An 8,779-nucleotide genomic window follows, 5' to 3' on the forward strand; every position below is an offset into this window, starting at 1 on the left:
GCTAGGCGCAGCAAGCTGCTCCAGAAAGACATATGGCAGCGGTTTGTAGCCAAACGGAAGTCGGTCGAGCAGCGCTTGGAGGGCATCGTATAGTTCTCACTGGCAGAGGTGAAGACGGCGGGCTTGTGGGCATTGCAGAGATTGGCGGATGAGATGGCTGGCGCCTCTGCTGCAATTTAGAGGATCATCTGAACTGACACTCGCAGGAAATACTCTCCAAGATGCGACCGGTCTTAAGCGGGCTTCCTGAGCCGTGGTCGTGTGCGAACAGACGCCTGTTAAGTCTTGAACGGGATCGCGAGGAATCGGCGGGGCTTCGTAAGCAATGGCTGGATCATGCGCGCGAGTGAGCTATCGACGACAAGCTCTCGGACGTTGAGTCGTAGGACTGCGTTGTGGCAGCTGCCGTTGAAGGTAAGGCAAAGAGACGAAAGCAATAAGTCCAAAAAATGACGGCCAAGTACAAGGCCTCCATGTCGGTGTCCATGTATTCCCTAGACTACCTACCGACGATTGGGGCTTCAGGCATGCCAGCTGCCGAACGACGGGTCGACCTGAGTGCGCTCTTTCGAGGACCTCGCGTACACCAGCAACTTTGGCACATGTTGCTCCAACTCGAGCGCCAACAGATTCTCAAGGTTGACGATGAGGCGTATCGCTTCCCGTCACAAACGCGTTTTGTCTTACACGTCGATTGGCCAGGCTGCGATCCGAGGTGCCTTGGGTCGGCTTGGCGGGCTTGTGACCATCTTGACAGCCCTGGAGAGACCCTGTGCGCGGCTGAGAAGAGTCATCCAGTGCGGAGGGATTGTTCAGCAACGTCTCTTGTTGATACAAGATGTGCTCGATGTTATTTGCGAAGCGAAGGGGCTGAGGCTCGTCACATTGTACTGGAACGCTGTTGATGATCGACGGATTAGCATGTTTACACCTGTGAGAAACGACATCGAGCAATAGAAAGACGGAAACGGAGGAAGAAACAAACCGAGCAGCGTTTCCTGCTACTTCCGCTGCAGCAGCTTGGGTCGGACGGCTACTAGCATCTGGGGCAAGCTCGCCAGGTCGCTTGCGAACGACCCCTCTCCGCCTGCCTGCATCGACATCTCATGCATTTGTGGAGTAGACGTTGCCCAGTCGCTGCGTGCCAAGGAATCACCGCTGCAGCAGGCTGATACTTGCGTCGGCCTCCCTTAAACGATCCCCTTGTGCTTTCACCTTGTCCGTCAGGACTTTGGGTCGGTCGAGCAGACCGTGCAAACCGTCCCGAAGTCTCGGATTCCGCCGCTGCGACTCCGTTCAGTGTCGTCGCCGATGTCTCTGTCGTCAACACCCCAGTGTTATAGGATATGTGCCCAGTCTCTGCCGGATTCGAGGGTGATAGCGGCATTGTTGAGTCAGCCGAGACAATCGCACACCTTGCGCTCCGTAACCGCCGCCCTGAGGGAGAGTGATGAAAGATATGGCGACGGCATTTCTGAGAATCGGTTGATTGAATGGGTGATTGCGGTGGTAAGGAATGCGACTGGACCACCGCACCGTCATGCAAATGGCGCTGTCAATTGATTAGGTATGTGGGTGGTCAAGATGAGGTGCAGCTGCTCCTTCCTCCCAGAGACCCTTGCCCGAACTTAGCGCTAGAATTGACAGGGGCTCCCTGGGCGGCAGAGGTAGTAACGCCTGGACCGGTACGGCGGTACCTGCTAGCAGACGCGAGGACACGACGCGACCCGGGAAAGAACGATTTTACGACCTGTATAACGTCAGCAGCTATGTGGGTAGCCGAAGTCGAAATGTGAAGGTTTCGACCTGCATTACGTCAGCAGCTGTTGGTGGGTGGCCGAAGTCGAAATATGAAGGTTTCGACCTGTATTACGTCAGCAGCTATGTGGGTGGCCGGAAGTCGAAATGTGAAGGTTTCGACCTGCATTGTGTCAGTAGCTATGTGGGTGGCCGAAGTCGAAAAGGTTTCGGCCTGCATTATGTTAGCAGCTATGTGGGTGGCCGAAGTCGAAATTCGGCCTGCATTATGTCAGCAGCTAGATGGGGTGGCCGAAGTCGAAAAGGTTTCGGCCTGCATTGTGTCAGCAGCTATGTAGGTGGCTGAAGTCGAAAAGGTTTCGACTTGCAGCCCAGCGTCACGCCGCGAGGAACGTTAACCTCCGGGACCTGCGATGCCCAGAAAGTGTTGCGCGCCTTGCGCCAGTAAGGCCTCGGCGTAGTATAGCTTGCTTCCGGGTTTAACTTCGAGGTCTCTCGCATTGCTTCTGTGATCGTTCCAAACAGCAAGCACAAGCAGCTTGACTCTAGACTCTTCGGCGGCGATGGCTGCCAAGTGGCTCCGAGTTGCGTGCACGACATTTCTCCTCAGCTTGAATGAGGCTGATATCAACAAGTCAACATCATTCTCCCACCCTGGTCTCCTTTCGGCACGATGCTCTTTCTTTATGTTGTGCTCGCATGGGACGCTCTCCATCGCCGCCTAATTTATTCGCGTGGTCGACATGGCCCTGCTGTTGCGCGTGCCAGGTGGATCTTTCGCGCCCTGACGGTCTGTTCGTCATCGTCCCCTGAAGGCACCGTGGGGCACTGTAAGGTAGATACGCACCCACTCTCCCGGTGCGGCGCTACTCTCCGTAGCTGCCGATTGAAGCACGAAAATTGGGCAGTTAGTCTACTGCTCAAGATGAGGCGGGCAGGGCCGGCAAGCAGAACTACAAGACTGGAAGCCACTGTCGTGCCGGGCCGTTCCGCCCCCCAACCCTCACCTTTTTCGAGGATATCTATTAGAAAAGCTCTGCCTGCAACCACACCACACCTCACATCTGCAGGCAATTAGCTGTGCAACGGCTGCTGATTATCGCAAACTAGCCTGCCACCTAGCAGCGCAAATGTTGCGCACTAAAAGTACGAGCCGCACCTGCAAACCACATTCCTACCCTTCCCTTCCCAGCACGGTAGCCACTGCTGTCTATCCCACCCCCTTTGCTATGTTGAACGCCCTCCTGCGGCTTGAAGACATCTTGAGTGAACTCTTGCCTTCCGCGAACATATCTTGAGCCCACGTGAGGCTGCAGGCCAATTGAGGGCCGGTGCTAAGGTCGGCGTTGTTGAGTCGCTGCACTGCGTTGGCGACCGCGGAACGGCTTTCTCACAGAAAGCCTCAGTTCCATTGAGGAGGGCCAAAAATGAGGCCGGAGGTAACTTGCGTGGACCGTGCCGCCGCCGCCGGATGTCGCCTGCATTTCACGACAGCAGCGTACTTGCTGTCTTCAAGTGTCAAGATCTGGGGACGACTGAAGGAAAGTGGTGCTTCCTCCCTACTCTTGCCCAAGTGTGCTGAAACGGGAAGGTACCGTGAAGAGTGTCAACGTCAGAGAGGAAGGCACTCAGCCTGCCTACCTTACTTCCCTGCTATTCGTAAATCAGACCATAGGTCCTTGCGGGACTTCTGGCTGCACCGTGCGCCGCCTCCTTCTTCCCTCGAATAACAGCGGCCGCCCATCTTCTTTCATCCGACCACGCAACACCACATCAACACTGCATCTCCATCCTCCATGCGACTCCCACACCTTGGAGAAGGCAAACATCCATTTCCTACCACAACCAATCTTCTGGCATGTTTCCCGTTTTTGGCCTCGCTTCAAAATGTCTGCGTTTGGGCTTGGCGCGCCGCTGTTCTTCCGATAGTCTCGTGGCAGAGCCTGCCGCCGGATAGATTATTTTCGGCATGGAGGTAGTAGTTGGCAGTTCGAGGTTCGTCATCTGGAAGTCCACTGAGCTCTACGCATTGCTGAAGTGCCCATAGGAGCCAGTCTTTCTTCCCTTCTAACTTTTTCTTCGCAGTTTGCCGCCTGGAGGCGCACCTTGTTGACTGCCGTATGACTCTCACGAGCCAGACAACCACGCCATCATCGCCAATTCAATATCGACATTGCGAATCTCAACAGAAACAAGTGCGGGCACATATTCACTGTCGTCCGTCGCAACAATGCCGCCAATGCAGGCGGCCTGTGGGGGCCCTGACGGTGGAAAGAAGGGCACCGGAAAGGTCTTTGGAGGAAGGTTCTCCCAGGACAATTACGTCCTGTGGCGGTGGGAAGAAGAATACAGGCAAGGTCGCAGGAAGAAAGGTTCTCCCCGGACAAGGCACTAGGCGTCATCCGTCATCTTCGTTCGCCAGCTCACATTCACCTCGCAACAATGCCGCCAATGCCAGCGTCCCGCAGGGCCCCTGGTGGTGGAAAGAAGGGCATGGACAAGGTCTCGGGAGGAAAGGTTCTCCTAGGACAATCGCGTCCTGTGGTAGTGGGAAGAAGAATACCGGGAAGGCCTCGGGAGGAAGGTTCTCCCAGGACAATCGCGTCCTGTGGCGGTAGGAAGAAGAACACAGGCAAGGTTTCTGGAGGAAAGGTTCTCCCCGGACAAGGAGCCAAGCGTCATCAGTAAGCCGTTCTCTAGTTCTGCACCGGCATCCAGATGGCATCGTGATACTGACTTGATGGACAGGAAAGAGACCGCCTATTGTTCCTGTGCTGTGCCGTCTACTTTTCCTGTGGCCATACTCTTCCTTGCCGTCGTCGCTTCTATCGTCGTCGCTTCTATTTTCCTCATCGTTGTCGTTGTCGTCGTTGTCGTCGCTATTTTCGTCTCCTACATGAGTAACCAAGTACACAGGAAATATGGTCGCGCAGACATAGGAAAATCAGGCGGCCGGACAGGGAAATCATGAAGGACACAATCTTTCTCCCCTTCTTACTTTTTCTTCGCAGTTTGCCGCCTGGAGGCGCACTTTGTTGACTGCCGTATGACTCTCATGGGGAAATACGCGAGGGCCAGGATGGCTCACAGAGAAACCTTTATGGACACAATTCGCGGCATTAGTGCGTGTGCTGGATTGCTCAAGGGCTTACAGACTTGTGGGGACAGTCTGTGCTTGGGAGATTCTGCGGATCCCGACCAGGCGACGCGCTTGCCGGGCTCTAGAGCGTGGTGGGCTCAATTCCCTTGGCTCTGCAACGCACGAACTGAAGTATGCAAATGCCTCTTCCAGCAGCCTCAAACTCACGCGGTCATCTGGTAGCTGGAGAGTTTGTTTTTGAACACGCATGGTTGGAGAGATCCTGGTCTCAGAAAAAGATGAATATGCTAGCTCCAAATCACATGTCCTCTGCTCTTTGCAATGTGACCTTGATTCGCGGCTCTTCCAGGGCGCCGTGAGCATTTGGCCACCCAGTCTATCCATGATACCCCAGACTTCCACGGCCACATATACCCGAACGCCGGCTGTAGTCATCAAATCAGTTATCAATACACGTCTTTGTGGGTATAGTCATTGTTTCCTTGGCTTGTCACGAAAGGGAGGGTAGGCCGGAGGCTCCAAGTCCATTGAACAGGCCGTCATATGACTGGTCTTATTTTCTGGTCGCTCGTTGTGTCAATCGAATTCTTTCCCAGAAGCGCCCTACCATCATGTTTGCTCAATCTAACACGGTGACTAGTAAATATACTGGTGAATTGCTCATTGTTTCGTGCTTTTTGAACCGGATCTGACTTGGAACACATGGAATGGATGGGGTATTGGCTCAACAGATTTTGTCCAAACCACAATTATAGACCATTGATCGAGATCGTCCTTCTAGAAATGGGCCAGCACTTAAAGGTAAAAGTGGCAATCCTTGATTCATGTATTCAGTGCTTATTCCAAGACGAACAGGGAGCATCGTCCAATTCGTCCTGAAACTATCCGCCACCACCCACACGTAAATGAAGCAACAATTCGGACTTTTCACATGATCGGTAGGCCATGCTCGGGGGTGAACACCGGCGCCGTGGTGATCTTGGGGACTGTGGCAGCGGAGGCATTGATTGTGGACTTGTCGTTCGCTGGGTTCTAGACGGCGTCGGCGGGTTTGGCCACCAGCGGCTGCTTGTTCGAAAGGGAAACCAAGGCGGTCGGGAGGGGAGTTTGTTGGAATTTCGGCTTCGGCTTGGAGGCTGTGTGGCGGTGGAAAATGTCAGCTTCCAACAACGCAAGAGACGCGACGCGCCGGAAAAAGAAAGATGCTTACCAGCGAGGGATGGGTTAATATTCTTATCGAAGCCGCAGCTTCCCGCGTGGACCTTTTACCACTTGATTGTCGACGCAATGGTCGGCGCGTAACATAACCTTCACGCCATTCTCGCATCGAGTATCCAGCTAGACAGCTTCCAGGGAAGATGGGTGCGTTTCTTGACAGACACGTGCGATAATCCGACGACTTCTGCAGTCCCTGCAGCCCAATCGAGGTATCCCATCGCCCAGTGCAAGAATCGAGGCTCTCCTCCCACGTTCGTCGTCCCAACACGGTCTTGATCGCCTCCTCCACGCAGTCTCCACGTCAATCAACGAAGCCAGTGAATCAGTGGCCCTGCTTAGCGAGCAGGGGCCGAGAGAGGAGTATGTGCCACGCTTTCGTGCCACGCTTTCTGGATGCGGCTCGCATATGATATCAGCTGTCGCCGTTGTCTGCACAATGCGCCGGAGTTGTTGCGAAAGCACACGAGCCAGGTCGGCCAGGTCGTTGTAGGCTACCCAGGCCAGGATCCGGAACTGGTTGATCCACTGTAGGCATGTCAGCAATTGTGTATTTGCAGCCGGATGTCGAGAAGTTCGGCTGCGTGGTAATGGAATACCTGTTTGACCAGACCTCGAAGACTCTCGACAGCAGCGTTTGGTAACGAGACATCAGAATCTGTGGCTGAAGCAGGATCCGCCTACCATGCTTCTGGACGAGCAGGTCGTCCTAGAGCCACAATCGCGTCGGCGCTTGGCCTTTTCTCGTCTGAAGCCATTGTGACTTGTATGGACATCGTAATCATTCCGTCCCGATGGGATTCGTCGCATTCCGCTTCGTTCTAGCCCTGGTGTGCTGACTGTGCGTTGGCGCCGACAGCAGCAGAAGTTCTTGGGGCGAGAGGCTAGGTATGTGCACAAATCCTCCCAGGTGATCCATGCACGTCATCCCAGAGCCGCTGTCAGTGCCTCATGCGGGTGCTTCAGTTCATGGCTCAGCTGTTGATATACCCGTCTCGGCGTGGGGAGCCCTCGACCCGAAGGCAAGGCACCGCGTGGTGGGACGGTTGTGGTGGGGCCACTGCACGAAACACTGAACGGACGAACCAGGGCAGGTGCTGCTGATTTCCAGCACTCGAATCACCTCAGCAATGGGTGCCCAGGCACCTTAGGCAAGCAAGCAGCCTGTAGGCTGTAGTGTAGCACCTACCGTTCGTGCTTGTAGCCCATATTTTCGCGCGCCTGCTGGCATTCAGCCCCCAAGGTCACATTGGTGATTGACTGGTCGTTCCCGTCGACTTGAAGCGCGCATCATCGCATCATGGTGTGAGAACCTTCGACCTGCTCTCAGTACGTACCTCATCCAGCACCATCTAACCCGCCCTGAGGTAGGGACTGCCAGACCTAAATGCGCCGCAGCGGCCTATCCGCCTGGTTCAATGCCGTTGCTTTTCGCAAACGGACCTTACGACTTTGCGAACTGGGATAGAAGTCCAATCTTGCGAGAAAGATTGCTGTTATCACCTCTCCAAAGCTGTATTCAATTCAAACATGCATAGAGAGCCCTGAAACATCGTCGCGTTCCCTATATTGCAAGCGTAATCGTCGTTTGTCACTGGCACCCACCTCGTCCAATAATATGGTATCTGCGGCCATTTTCGGGTGGTAGATATTTCTTAGTGGGCCGCAGGGCTTATGTCCGCAACTGTTCAGAGTCCAATTGATGAGATGCGAATGGGGGGAACCCTTCTTGGATCATCCCGGCGTCCCGTCCGGTAGGGTCCAGTAGCTCCACCCAGGCTTCACTCGGACCGAACACTGGGCGGGACGCTGGTGACCGGGCCCGCACCAGACCAGCTGGAACTCCCGGTTGAGAAAGTTAGTGCTCTGAGTCTGGACTGCCATTGGGTTCAGAGACGGATATGCACTGCGCTACCGAATGGTCCTCTATAACCCGTCATGGCCTACCTAGGGGAAACACTGTCTTTTTGCGTTGACTACGGCCGGCGGACTCCACGTTGCGGTCGTCTCAGGTGCAAGAGCGAGATGGTAACCTGTGGATTTGGAATGGCTCCGACGTCACTTACAGCAGGGCAGCAGGTCAACAGGTTTTTTAGGCGCTTTGAATGCAGAAGGGTAAGGTAATTGCTGGTTGCGGGTGGCGGAATTAGACAGTGGGTTAGAGGCTTTGGTGCCGATTTTAGCAGTTTGAAGGCACTGAGCAACTGAACTGTGACGGTCTGGTGGCTCAGTGCCCGTGTCGATGCTGTGGGTAGCGCATTTTCAGTTACCCACACCCCGGATCCCACACTGGTGATTGGCTGCACAAAGTATTCCGCGCCCCAAGTGAGCCAGCCTGCCCATCTCTCTGCTCCCTGGAGTGGTGCGTGCATGTAAATGACAAACGCTGATGCAGAAGCACGCGAAGATGGCGACTTTTAGATTCGAGCCGGAATTCAATCTACATAACGATGAGACCCAGAAGCAGCAGCTGTCACCCGATCTCTTGGTCACCAATCCATCGCCTCCGTCTTGCTCTCCATCAACGTGCCTGTGACATTTTGCTTCTCATCTCCTCATCCTCATCCTTGGCATCGTTGTTGATGGTCTGGCTCTGAGCAACAGGCGGGAATGCCTGCGGTTGCTCAAGGCAAGAAGCTTGTGCCTGTTTTCAGCTGTCGCGCCATGTTGTACATGGTAGACGCATCTTTTCGGGGAGGATGTCGG

The sequence above is a fragment of the Colletotrichum siamense genome (genome assembly GCF_013390195.1).
Source record: "Colletotrichum siamense strain Cg363 chromosome Unknown KSG_Cg363_contig17, whole genome shotgun sequence".
NCBI lineage: Eukaryota > Fungi > Ascomycota > Sordariomycetes > Glomerellales > Glomerellaceae > Colletotrichum > Colletotrichum siamense.